The sequence below is a fragment of the Salmo salar genome, chromosome 07 (assembly GCF_965601325.2).
Source record: "Salmo salar chromosome 07, fSalSal1, whole genome shotgun sequence".
Lineage (NCBI taxonomy): Eukaryota > Metazoa > Chordata > Actinopteri > Salmoniformes > Salmonidae > Salmo > Salmo salar.
This window is the reverse complement of record NC_138297.1, coordinates 7180469-7193925: the sequence shown is the minus strand read 5'-3', so window position 1 is coordinate 7193925 and position 13457 is coordinate 7180469. Positions and strand designations below refer to the sequence as shown.

Below are 13457 nucleotides of genomic sequence, written 5' to 3'. Positions count from 1 at the left end.
TCACCACCTGGGGGCGGCCCGTCAGGAAGTCCAGGACCCAGTTGCACAGGGCGGGGTCAAGACCCAGGGTCTCGAGTTTAATGACGAGTTTGGAGGGTACTATGGCGTTAAATGGTGAGCTGTAATCGATGAACAGCATTCTAACATAGGTATTCCTCTTGTCCAGATGGGTTAGGGCAGTGTGCAGTGTGATGGCGATTGCGTCGTCTGTTGACCTATTGGGTCGGTAAGCGAATTGAAGTGGGTCTAGGGTGTCAGGTTGGGTGGAGGTGATATGGTCATTGACTAGTCTCTCAAAGCACTTCATGATGACGGAAGTGAGTGCTACAGGGCGGTAGTCATTTAGCTAAGTTACCTTAGCTTTCTTGGGAACAGGAACAATGGTGGCCCTCTTGAAACATGTGGGGACAGCAGACTGGGATATGGATTGATTGAATATGTCTGTAAACACACCAGCCAGCTGGTCTGCGCATGCTCTGAGAACGCGGCCGGGGATGCCGTCTGGGCCGGCAGCCTTGCGAGGGTCAACACGTTTAAATGTTTTACTCACGTTGGCTGCAGTGAAGTAGAGCCCGCAGGTTTTGGTAGCGGGCCGTGTTAGTGGCACTGTATTGTCCTCAAATCGAGCAAAAAAGTTGTTGAGTCTGTATGGGAGCAAGGCATCGTGATCCGCGACGGGGCTGGTTTTTCTTTTGTAGTCAGTGATTGACTCTAGACCCTGCCACATACCTCTCGTGTCTGAGCTGTTGAATTGCGACTCCACTTTGTCTCTATACTGACGCTTAGCTTGTTTGATTGCCTTGCGGAGGGAATAGCTACACTGTTTGTATTCGGTCATGTTTCCAGTAACCTTGCCCTGATTAAAAGCAGTGGTTCGCGCGTTCAGTTTTGCGCGAATACTGCCATCAATCCACGGTCTCTGGTTGGGGAAGGTTTTAATAGACGCTGTTGGTACGACATCACCGATGCACTTATTAATGAACTCACACACCGAGTCAGTGTACTCGTCAATGTTGTTGTTCGCAGAAATGCGGAACATATCCCAGTCCACGTGATCGAAGCAATCTTGAAGCGTGGAATCCAATTGGTCGGACCAGCGTTGAACAGACCTGAGGGCGGGTGCTTCCTGTTTTAGTTTCTGTCTATAGGCCGGGAGCAACAAAATGGAGTCATGGTCAGCTTTTCCAAAGGGAGGGCGGGGGAGGGCCTTATATGCGTCGCGGAAGTTAGAATAACAGTGGTCTAGGGTTTTACCTGCCCTGGTAGCACAGCCGATATGCTGATAGAATTTGGGGATCCTTGTTTTCAGATTAGCCTTGTTAAAATCCCCGGCTACAATAAATGCAGCGTCAGGATATGTGGTTTCCAGTTTATATAGAGTCCAACGAAGTTCTTTCAGGGCCGTCGATGTGTCTGCTTGGGGGGGGGGGGGGGGGATATTCACGGCTGTGATTATAATCGATAAGAATTCTCTTGGTAGATAATGCGGTCGGCATTTGATAGTGAGGAATTCTAAGTCAGGTGAACAAAATGACTTGAGTTCCTGTATGTTGTTGTGAAACTAACCTAAACGAATTTGTCTCCGAGTGTCTGTTGGAAAGCAGACTGAACCAGATTTTCCTCTAGGATATTTCCTGTACTTAGCTCTATTCCATTAATTTTTTTCCTAAAAAACTCCCTAGTCCTTGCCCATAACAAGCATACCCATAACATGATGCAGCCACCCTCATACTTGAAAATATGGAGAGTGGTACTCAGTAATGTGCTGTGTTGGATTTGCATTTTGTATTCAGGACATAATGTTAATTTATTTCCCACATTGTTTGTAGTTTTACTTTAGTGCCTTGTTGCAAACAGGATGGATGTTTTGGAATAATTGTATTATGTATAGGCTTTCTTCTTTTCACTCTGTCATTTAGGTTAGTATTGTGGAGGAACCACAATGTTGTTGATCCATCCTCGGTTGATCCATCCTCGGTTGACTCCTATCACAGCCATTAACCTGTTAGGGCTTGGGGGCAGTATTGACACGGCCGGATAAAAAACGTACCCCATTTAATCTGGTTACTACTCCTGCCCAGTAACTAGAATATGCATATAATTATTGGCGTTGGATAGAAAACACCCTAAAGTTTCTAAAACTGTTTGAATGGTGTCTGTGAGTATAACAGAACTCATATGGCAGGCCAAAACCTGAGAAGATTCCATCCAGGAAGTGGCCTGTCTGACAAGGTGTTGTTCATCTTGGCTCTTTTTATTGAAGACTGAGGATCTTTGCTATAACGTGACACTTCCTAAGGCTCCCAAAGGCTCTCAGAGCCCGGGAAAAAGCTGAATGATATCGAGGCAGGGTCTGGCTGAAACACATTATCGCGTTTGGCAAGTGGCCGATCAGAGTACTATGGGCTTAGGCGCGTGCCCGAGTCGACCCCATGCTTTATTTTCTTTCATCTGTTTACCTAAACGCAGATTCCCGGTCGGAATATTATCGCTTTTTTATGAGAAAAATTGCATAAAAATAGATTTTAAACAGCGGTTGACATGCTTCGAAGTACGGTAATGGAATATTTAGAATTTTTTGGTCACGAATTGCGCCATGCTCGTCACCCTTATTTACCCTTTCGGATGGTGTCTTGAACGCACGAACAAAACACCGCTATTTGGATATAACGATGGATTATTTGGGACCAAACCAACATTTGTTATTGAAGTAGAAGTCCTGTGAGTGCATTCTGACGAAGAACAGCAAAGGTAATAACATTTTTCTTATCCTGTTAGGGCTAGGGGGCAGCATTGACACGGCTGGATAAAAAACATACCCGATTTAATCTGGTTACCACTCCTACTCAGTAACTAGAATATGCATATACTTATTACATATGGATAGAAAACACCCTAAATTTTCTAAAACTGTTTGAATGGTGTCTGTGAGTATAACAGAACTCAAATGGCAGGTCAAAACCTGAGAGATTCCTTTACAGGAAGTGGCCTGTCTGACCATTTGTTGAACTTCTTTTCCATCTCTATCATTTACTAAGGATCTCTGCTCTAACGTGACACTTCCCACGTCGTCCATAGGCGCTCAGAGCCCGGGAAAAAACAGAATGTCGTCATTCCAGCCCCAGGCTGAAACACATTATCGCCTTTCTCAAGTGGCCGATCAAGAGACACTAGCTTATGCGCGTGACCCCGACCGCCCCCGCCTTTGGGATTTTTTCCTCTGTTTGCCGAAAAGGAGATTCCCTGTCGGAATATTATCGCTTTTCTACGAGAAAAATGTCGTAAAAATTGATTTTAAACAGCGGTTGACATGCTTCGAAGTACGGTAATGGAATACTTAGAATTTTATTGTCACGAATTGCGCCATGCGCGTGACACTTCTTTACTATTTCGGATAGTGTCTGGAACGCACGAACAAAACGCCGCTATTCGGATATAACGATGGATTATTTTGGACCAAACCAACATTTGTTATTGAAGTAGCAGTCCTGGGTGTGTATTCTGACGAAGACAACAAAAGGTAATGAAATTTTTATAATAGTAAATATGATTATGGTGAGTGCTAAACTTGCCGGGTGTCTAAATAGCGAGCCCGTGATGCCTGGGCTATGTACTTAGAATATTGCAAAATGTGCTTTCACCAAAAAGCTATTTTAAAATCGGACATATCGAGTGCATAGAGGAGGTCTGTATCTATAATTCTTAAAATAATTGTTATGCTTTTTGTGAACGTTTATCGTGAGTAATTTAGTAAAATGTTAGCGAATTCCCCGTAAGTTTGCGGGGGGTATGCTAGTTCTGAACGTCACATGCTAATGTAAAAAGCTGGTTTTTGATATAAATATGAACTTGATTGAACAAAACATGCATGTATTGTATAACATAATGTCCTAGGGTTGTCATCTGATGAAGATCATCAAAGTTGAGTGCTGCATTTAGCTGTCTTCTGGGTTTTGGTGACATTATATGCTGGCTTGAAAAATGGGTGTCTGATTATTTCTGGCTTGGTACTCTGCTGACATAATGTAATGTTTTGCTTTCGTTGTAAAGCCTTTTTGAAATCGGACAGTGTGGTTAGATTAACAAAAGTCTTATCTTTAAATGGCTGTAAAATAGTCATATGTTTGAGAAATTGAAGTAATAGGATTTATAAGGTTTTGAAAATCGCGCCACAGGATAGCAGTGGCTGTTACGTAGGTGGGACGAATTCGTCCCGCCTAGCCTAGAGAGGTTATAGTAAATCTGACTTTGATGAGTGCTAAACTTGCTGGGTGTCTAAATAGCTAGCCTTGTGATGCCGGGCTATCTACTGAGAATATTGCAAAATGTGCTTTCACCGAAAAGCTATTTTAAAATCGGACATATCGAGTTCATAGAGGAGTTCTGTATCTATAATTCTTAAAATAATTGTTATGCTTTTTGTGAACGTTTATCGTGAGTAATTTAGTAAATTCACCGGCAGTGTTCGGTGGGAATGCTAGTCACATGCTAATGTAAAAAGCTGGTTTTTTATATAAATATGAACTTGATTGAACAAAACATGCATGTATTGTATAACATAATGTCCTAGGGTTGTCATCTGATGAAGATCATCAAAGGTTAGTGCTGCATTTAGCTGTGGTTTGGGTTTATGTGACATTATGTGCTAGCTTGAAAAATGGGTGTCTGATTATTTCTGGCTGGGTACTCTGATGACATAATCTTATGTTTTGCTTTCATTGTAAAGCCTTTTTGAAATCGGACAGTGTGGTTAGATTAACGAGAGTCTTGCCTTTTAAATGGTGTAAAATAGTCATATGTTTGAAAAATTGAAGTTTTTGCATTTTTGAGGTATTTGAATAACGCGCCACGGGATTACACTGGCTGTTACGTAGGTGGGACGAAATCGTCCCACTGGCCCTAGAGAAGTTAACCTCTCTTGGGTAGGGGGCAGTATTTTCACGTCCGGATAAAAAACGTACCGATTTAATCTGGTTATTACTCCTGCCCAGAAACTAGAATATGCATATAATTGTTTGATTTGGATAGAAAACACCCTAAAGTTTCTGTAGTAACTTGACAAGGAATGCCCACACGCATCTCGATATTACTTTCCTTTACTTTCAACCCAAACCTAAAGGTGTATTGCCAGGTACAAACGGTACAAATATAGCAGAACTATATAGCCCACTCAACCGGTGGTAGAATCACATTGCACAGAACTCACTCTTAGTGATGACATCATCAAAAGGGGAAGGTCACGGTCAATACCAATAATAACCATGTCATTATTTATATAGTGTCCACACTATAACACTTCTCCCCCCTCAATTTAAATCCCCCCTGTAAGGAAAACATAAGGTTAACAAGTAAACCACATCAGTGTTTTCTTCTCTTTACTACACCACACTGTAGAACTTCTGCTGGTGTTACCGTAAATGTAACCAAAACAACAACAATAAAATGACAGTCCTTATTTCTTTTCAACTAGTTCTCCTGCTCCAAACAAACACTAACACCACGAGTCTCTCAGTCTCAACTACAGAGTTAGTCTTTCAGGAGGCTTGTGACTACGCTGTGATCTGCGCAGTACTCCTGGTGTGCTACGAGACACAGGTAAGGCGTGTCCCAGTGGAGCTGGGTCTGAGGGCACAGGAGCGGGTTGGGTGTTTGTGAGAGAATGTCCATCACCCTCTGCTGGAACCACTGAATGCCCCTGTTCCTCAGATGCTGTTTCCTGTGGGATTTCAACTTGTATACTACCATCCACAGCTGTTCCGTCTGAAAACATGGTCTTGTCTTTGTCATAGCGCAGGCGGAGGTGGTCCTGGTGTCTGCGCATGACTCGACCATCAGTCAGTTTGACCACAAAGGAGACGGGACCACTCTGACTCAGAATGATACCTGGCAACCAGCGTTGGCTGCTTGTGAAGTTGTGGATGTAGACAGTGTCATTGGGTTTTAACTGTCTCTCCCTTGCGTGGTGGTCATGTCTCTCTTTTTGTTTCTCCTGCTTCCGTTCCACTCGTGCTCTGATGTTCGGACGCAGTAGATCCAGGTGAGCTTTTGGCTTTCTGCCCATTAACATCACCGCTGGAGCCTGTCCTGTTGTTGTTTGTGGCGTGATGCGGTACTGGAACAAGAACCGAGAGATCTTGGTTGTGATGGTTCCCCCAGTCATCCTTTTGAGCCCCTCTTTCAGTGTCTGCACAGCCCGCTCCGCTAAGCCGTTTGAGGCCGGGTGAAACGGGGCGCTGCGGACATGGCAGATCCCGTTTCTCCGCATGAATTCTTGGAACAAGTCACAGGTAAACGTTGTTGCGTTGTCGGACACCAGAGAGTCCGGCAGACCATGGGTTGAAAACACCTGCCGAAGCTTTTCGATGGTTGTGGTCGCTGTGATGTTGCTCATGATGTGCGCCTCCAGCAACTTGGAGTGTGCGTCCACCATGACAAGGAACATGTGACCCATGAAAGGGCCTGCAAAATCTATATGCAGCCTGGACCATGGGCGGTCAGGCCACTCCCACAGATGTAATGGCGCGGGCGGCGCCATCTTCTGGTTCATCTGGCACTCAGAACATGATTTAACTTTGTCTTCTACCTCCTGATCCATGTTAGGCCACCAGATGTAAGATCTGGCTAAACTTTTCATCCGGGAGGCACCCGGGTGAGCCTCATGGACCTCATCCATGACTTGTGCATGGCCAGGGGGTGGAACAACCACTCTGGACCCCCAGAGTATGCAGCCATCCTGCACACTCAGCTCAGTTTTGCGCTTTGCATAAGGTCTTAGTCCATCATCCTCTATGACAGGAGGCCAACCCTGCATCAGGAATCTTTTCACTTGGGACAGGATAGGATCCCGGTCTGTCCACTGTTTGATCTGTTTTGCATTCACAGGTGAGTTTGACAATCTCTCCATTAGGAAAATTGTCTCGGGAGGCACCACAATTGTGGCAGGCATCTCTGGTAGCGGGAGACGACTGAGCGCGTCTGCATTTGCATTGTCCTTCCCCACTCTATACACTATCGTGTACTGGTAAACTGACAGTGTCAGGGCCCAGCGCTGTATCCTTGCTGAAGCCATGGGCGGAATGCATCTTCATTCACTAAAAAGGCTCATCAGTGGTTTGTGGTCAGTGCATATGGTGAAATGTACTGATGGAAGCGTTTCACAGCAAAGACTATGGCCAGACCTTCCTTGTCTAACTGTGAATAACCCTTCTCAGCACTCGTCAGCGTACGTGATGCGAATCCAATGGGTCTCTCTGACCAGTCCTCCATCTGATGAGAGAGTACTGCCCCGACGCCATAGGGTGAGGCGTCACATGACAGGATGATCTCTTTGTCTTGGTCAAAATGAACCAGAAGTTGTGCTGATTGTAGTAGTGCTTTCACTTCCTTGAAAGCTTTCTCTTGTGCTGGCCCCCACTTCCATTTACAGTCTTTGTGGAGCAACTGATAAAGTGGAGCCAACACTGTTGACAGCTCCGGGAGGAACTTACCATAGTAGTTCACCATGCCCAGGAACGACCTGAGCTCTGACCCATTCTTGGGGTTTGGAGCATCCTTGATTGCCCTGACTTTGTCCTCCACAGGACACAGACCCTGCGCTGTGATCTTGTGACCTAGGTATGTCACACACTGTGCTTGGAATGTGCACTTGCTACGCTTCAGGCGCAGCCCTGCCTCAGAGAATCTCTTTAACACCTGGTCCAGATGGTGGAGGTGCTCCTCCTCCGTCTCCCCTGTAACCAGGATGTCATCCAGGTACACTGCTACATGAGGGATCCCCTGCAGCAGATTGTCCATTGTCCTCTGGAAAATGGCTGGGCTGGACGCCACTCCGAAAACCAAGCGGTTGTACCTGAACAAGCCTTTGTGAGTGTTCACTGTGACATACTCTTTTGAGTCCTCGTCCAGGAGGAGCTGTTGGTAGGCGTGACTCATGTCAAGCTTTGAGAACGTCTTGCCTCCTGCCAGTGTCGCGAACAAGTCCTCCACCCGTGGCAGCGGGTAAGCGTCTAGCTTAGAGGCCCTGTTGATGGTGAGTTTGTAGTCCCCACATATACGCACCGTGCCGTCACTTTTCAGAACGGGAACGATAGGAGCTGCCCAGCGGGAGAACTGAACGGGAGTAATGACGTTTGCTTCCTGCAGCCGCTCCAACTCATCTTCCACTTTCTTTTTCATGGCGTAAGGCACTGTCCTGGGCATGAAAAAGCGAGGTTCGGCCTGAGGATCCATGAACAGCTTAACTGCAGTGCCCTGCAGTGTGCCCAGTTCATCTTTGAAAATCTCTGGGTACTTTTGAATGACATCCTCAGTCACTCGGGTGTGTTTTATCTCACCAAAGCTCAGTTGTATTTTGTTTAGCCAGTCACGCCCTAGTAAACTAGGCCCACTCCCTTTCACCACAAGGAGCAGTGCTCTCGCTTCCTGGCTGTTGTATGCAATGTCCACCCCTGCATTTTTTTGCTAAATGTCCCTTTTTGTTGCAATTGTGACAGACAGTCTCCATGAACTTACAGTTGTTACCATAATGTGTCCCTCCACATCTGAAACATTCCACTGCTTTTCCCCTTTTTCCTGCCACCTCTTTTGTCAACTGATGCACTGCACAACTTTCACTGTTTGCCTTTTGAATATTTTTCACATTACTAGCGGCCATCTCCATCCCTTGATATAGTTCCAATGCTCTCTTGAAAGTCAGTGTGGCTTCCCCCAGCAACCGGCGCTGTATGCTGTCCTCATTAATGCCACAGACTAATCTGTCACAGAGCATGTCCTCTAACATAGCCCCAAACTCACAATGTTCAGAGAGTTCACGTAATTCAGCAACAAAGTTAGCAACAGACTGACCTGTTTTACGAAAATGGCAGTTAAACTTGAACCTCTGGACGGCTTTGGATTGTGGTGAGTCTGAACGAGAGCAACTAGATCCCCAAAAGGAATTTCTCCCGGTCTCCGTGGTGTAGCCAAATTCCTCATTAGCTTGTAGGTTTTAGCCCCACACACACTCAAGAGAATAGAGTGCTGTTTAGCCTCATCTATGATTCCATTTGCCAAGAAAAAGTGTCCCAACCTTTCCACATATTCCGTCCAGTCCTCGTTCTCTTCCACAAACTCAGTGATAGTCCCAAACATTGCCATTATAACGCCAACTTGTCCTTGATCCTCGTTAGCGATTTTCACTTGCTGCTGATTGTTCCGTCGGCGTTTCCGTCCAGCGGCACCTGCTCTCCGTCACTCCACTGTTTCTTAGCTAGCTAGCACCTCGCCCTGTACAAGTTGATAAAGTTTTATCCTTGTCGCCAAAAAGGTATAGTAACTTGAGAAGGAATGCCCACACGCATTTCGATATTACTTTCCTTTACTTTCAACCCAAACCTAAAGGTGTATTGCCAGGTACAAACGGTACAAATATAGCAGAACTATATAGCCCACTCAACCGGTGGTAGAATCACATTGCATAGAACTCACTCTTAGTGATGACATCATCAAAAGGGGAAGGTCACGGTCAATACCAATAATAACCATGTCATTATTTATATAGTGTCCACACTATAACAGTTTCTAAAACTGTTTGAATGGTGTCTGTGAGTATAACATAACTCATATGGCAGGCCAAAACCTGAGAAGATTCTATACAGGAAGCGCCCTCTCTGACCATTTCTTGGCCTTCAATAGCCTCTTTATCGAAAACAGAGGATCTCTGCTGTAACGTGACATTTTCTAAGGCTCCCATAGGCTCTCAGAAGGCGCCAGAACGGGGAATAATGACTCTGCGGTCCCTGGCTGAAAAACAGTAGGGGTTTTGGATAGTGGTCGATCTGAGAACAATGACACGGGCTCGCGCGTGCATGTGAAGACACCATTTTCTTCTTTCAGTCTTTGAACGAAAACACCGTCTCCCGGTCGGAATATTATCGCTATTTTACGAGAAAAATCACATAAAAATAGATTTTAAACAGCGTTTCACATGCTTCTAAGAACGGTAATGGAATATTTTGAATTTTTTGGTCACGACATGCGTCCGCGCGTCACCGTTCGGATAGGGACCTGAACGCACGGACAAAACAGAGGATATTTGAACATAACTATGGATTATTTTGAACCAAAACAACATTTGTGGTTGAAGTAGAAGTCCTGGGAGTGCATACTGACAAAGAACAGCAAAGGTAATCCAATTTTTCTTATAGTAATTCTGAGTTTAGTGAACGCCAAACTTGGTGGGTGTCAAATTACCTAGCCCGTGATGGCGAGCTATCTACTCAGAATATTGCAAAATGTGCTTTGAAAAATTGAGCCGACGGTAAAGAATGCTTTTGTTGCAATTTTAAGTACACTCTGCTGCTCTACCAACATTCCTATCAAAGGTCACCAATTGACAATTTCGGCTCTCAGGGAAAGTTAATTTGTTTGTCAAGCACATGTCATAGTGCACTGCTGTCAAAACGTTGGCATAAGCCACAAGAAAACATACAATCCTTCGAGCCGGATTTGAACCAGCAACCTAAGCATTACTGCACTTTCACCTACAGTCCTCCGCTCTACCAACTGAGCTATCGAAGGTTGTCGTATTTAGACAAATGCCATCACCTAGATGGTCAGAAGTGCTGCAGTGTTCTGGTTAAAAAAGGCACTAATGATTTATGCTATACAACGTTTGACATGTTTGAACGAACGTAAATATATTTTTTCCCCTCGTTCATGAAGTGAAGTCCGGCGGGCTTAGATCATGTGCTAACAACACGGAGCTTTTTGGACATAAATGATGAGCTTTTTTGAACAAAACTACATTCGTTATGGACCTGGGATTCCTGGAAGTGACATCTGATGAAGAGAATCAAAGGTAATGGATTATTTACATAGTATTTTCGATTTTAGATCTCTCCAACATGGCCGTTTGTCTGTATCGCAAAGCGTATTTTTCTGGGCGCAGTGCTCAGATTATTGCAAAGTGTGATTTCCCAGTAAGGTTATTTTTAAATCTGGCAAGTCGATTGCGTTCAAGAGAGGTAAATCTATAATTCTTTAAATGACAATATAATATTTTACCAATGTTTTCTAATATGAATTATTTAATTTGTTGTGCTGACTTGACTGACGGTTATTGGAGGGAAACGATTTCCTGAACATCAACGCCATAGTAAAATGCTGTTTTTGGATATAAATATGAACTTGATAGAACTAAAAATGCATGTATTGTCTAACATAATGTCCTAGGAGTGTCATCTGATGGAGATTGTCAAAGGTTAGTGCATCATTTTAGCTGGTTTTATGGTTTTGGTGACGCCTGTCTTTGAATTGACAAAACATTACACACAGCTATTGTCAATGTACTCTCCTAACATAATCTAACTTTATGATTTCGCCGTAAAACCTTTTTGAAATCGGACAACATGGTTAGATTAAGGAGATGTTTCTCTTTCAAAGGGTGTAAGATAGTTGTATGTTTGAAAAATTTGAATTTTGACATTTATTTGGTTTCAAATTTGCCGCTCTTGAAATGCACCTGCTGTTGATAGGGTGCACCACGGGTGGCACGCTAGCGTCCCACATAGCCCCAAGAGGTTAATTTGTTTGTCAAGCGCATGTCAAAGTGCACTGCTGTCAAAACGTTGGCGTAAGCGACAAGAAAATACACAATCCTTCAAACAGGATTTGAACCAGCGACCTAAGGATTGCTGCACTTTCACCTACAGTCCTCCGCTCTACCAACTGAGCTATCGAAGGTTGTCTAATTTAGACAAATGCCATCACCTAGATGGTCTGAAGTGCTGCAGACACATATGTTCCCGTTAAAAATGTAATCTGCTGAGTTTGGTGGTTTCGTGGAGATGCTGGAGATTGAACCCAGGTCCTCATTCAAGCAACCAACACTCTCTTCCACTGAGCTACATCCCCTTTGATTGCAAGTAGTTGCGTTTGGGGATAGAGAAAAAGTGAGCCGACGGTAAAGAATGCTGTTTAGCCCCCTCACTGCGAAATCGCTTTTGCCTTCTCCACGATGTTCTCGTGGTTAGGATTCTGCGCTCTCACCGCCGCGTCCCGGGGTTTGTTCCCGGTCAGGGAATAATTTGCTTCTGGGGAAACACTAGGCAAAAATCAAAAACTTGGCACAACTGCAGAAAAAGTTATCCTTGTGTGAGCTGGAGACCGAAGGATTGTTGCAATTTTAAGTACTCTCTGCTGCTCTACCAACATTCCTATCAAAGGTCAACAATTGAAGATTTCGGCACTCAGGGAAAGTTAATTTGTTTGTCAAGCACATGTCAAAGTGCACTGCTGTCAAAACGTTGGCGTAAGCCACAAGAAAATACACAATCCGGATTTGAACCAGGGACCTAAGGAGTGCTGCATTTTCACCTACAGTCCTCCGCTCTACCAACTGAGCTATCGAAGGTTGTCTAATTTAGACAAATGCCATCACCTAGATGGTCTGAAGTGCTGCAGACACATATGTTCCCGTTAAAAATGTAATCTGCTGAGTTTGGTGGTTTCGTGGAGATGCTGGAGATTGAACCTAGGTCCTCATTCAAGCAACCAACACTCTCTTCCGCTTAGCTACATCCCCTTTGATTGCAAGTAGTTGCGTTTGGGGATAGAGAAAAAGTGAGCCGACGGTAAAGAATGCTGTTTAGCCCCCTCACTGCGAAATCGCTTTTGCCTTCTCCACGATGTTCTCGTGGTTAGGATTCTGCGCTCTCACCGCCGCGTCCCGGGGTTTGTTCCCAGTCAGGGAATAATTTGCTTCTGGGGAAACACTAGGCAAAAATCAAAAACTTGGCACAACTGCAGAAAAAGTGATCCTTGTGTGAGCTGGAGACCGAAGGATTGTTGCAATTTTAAGTACTCTCTGCTGCTCTACCAACATTCCTATCAAAGGTCAACAATTGAAGATTTCGGCACTCAGGGAAAGTTAATTTTTTTTTTTACAAGCACATGTCAAAGTGCACTGCTGTCAAAACGTTGGCGTAAGCCACAAGAAAATACGCAATCCGGATTTGAACCAGTGACCTAAGGATTGCTGCATTTTCACCTACAGTCCTCCGCTCTACCAAATGAGCTATCGAAGGTTGTCTAATTTAGACAAATGCCATCACCTAGATGGTCTGAAGTGCTGCAGACACATATGTTCCCGTTAAAAATGTAATCTGCTGAGTTTGGTGGTTTCGTGGAGATGCTGGAGATTGAACCCAGGTCCTCATTCAAGCAACCAACACTCTCTTCCGCTGAGCTACATCCCCTTTGATTGCAAGTAGTTGCGTTTGGGGATAGAGAAAAAGTGAGCCGACGGTAAAGAATGCTGTTTAGCCCCCTCACTGCGAAATCGCTTTTGCCTTCTCCACGATGTTCTCGTGGTTAGGATTCTGCGCTCTCACCGCCGCGTCCCGGGGTTTGTTCCCGGTCAGGGAATAATTTGCTTCTGGGGAAACACTAGGCAAAAATCAAAAACTTGGCACAAGTGC

At 44.6% G+C, this 13457-nt stretch overlaps 1 non-coding gene across 1 annotated transcript; it reads right to left on the bottom strand.

The window, feature by feature from the left end:
- Positions 1-11634: 11634 nt before the first annotated feature.
- Positions 11635-11721, bottom strand: trnay-gua (transfer RNA tyrosine (anticodon GUA)). The gene is given in 2 exon segments: positions 11635-11670; positions 11685-11721. It is a non-coding gene; the product is annotated as a tRNA-Tyr (tRNA).
- Between the last annotated feature and the right edge of the window lie 1736 nt (positions 11722-13457).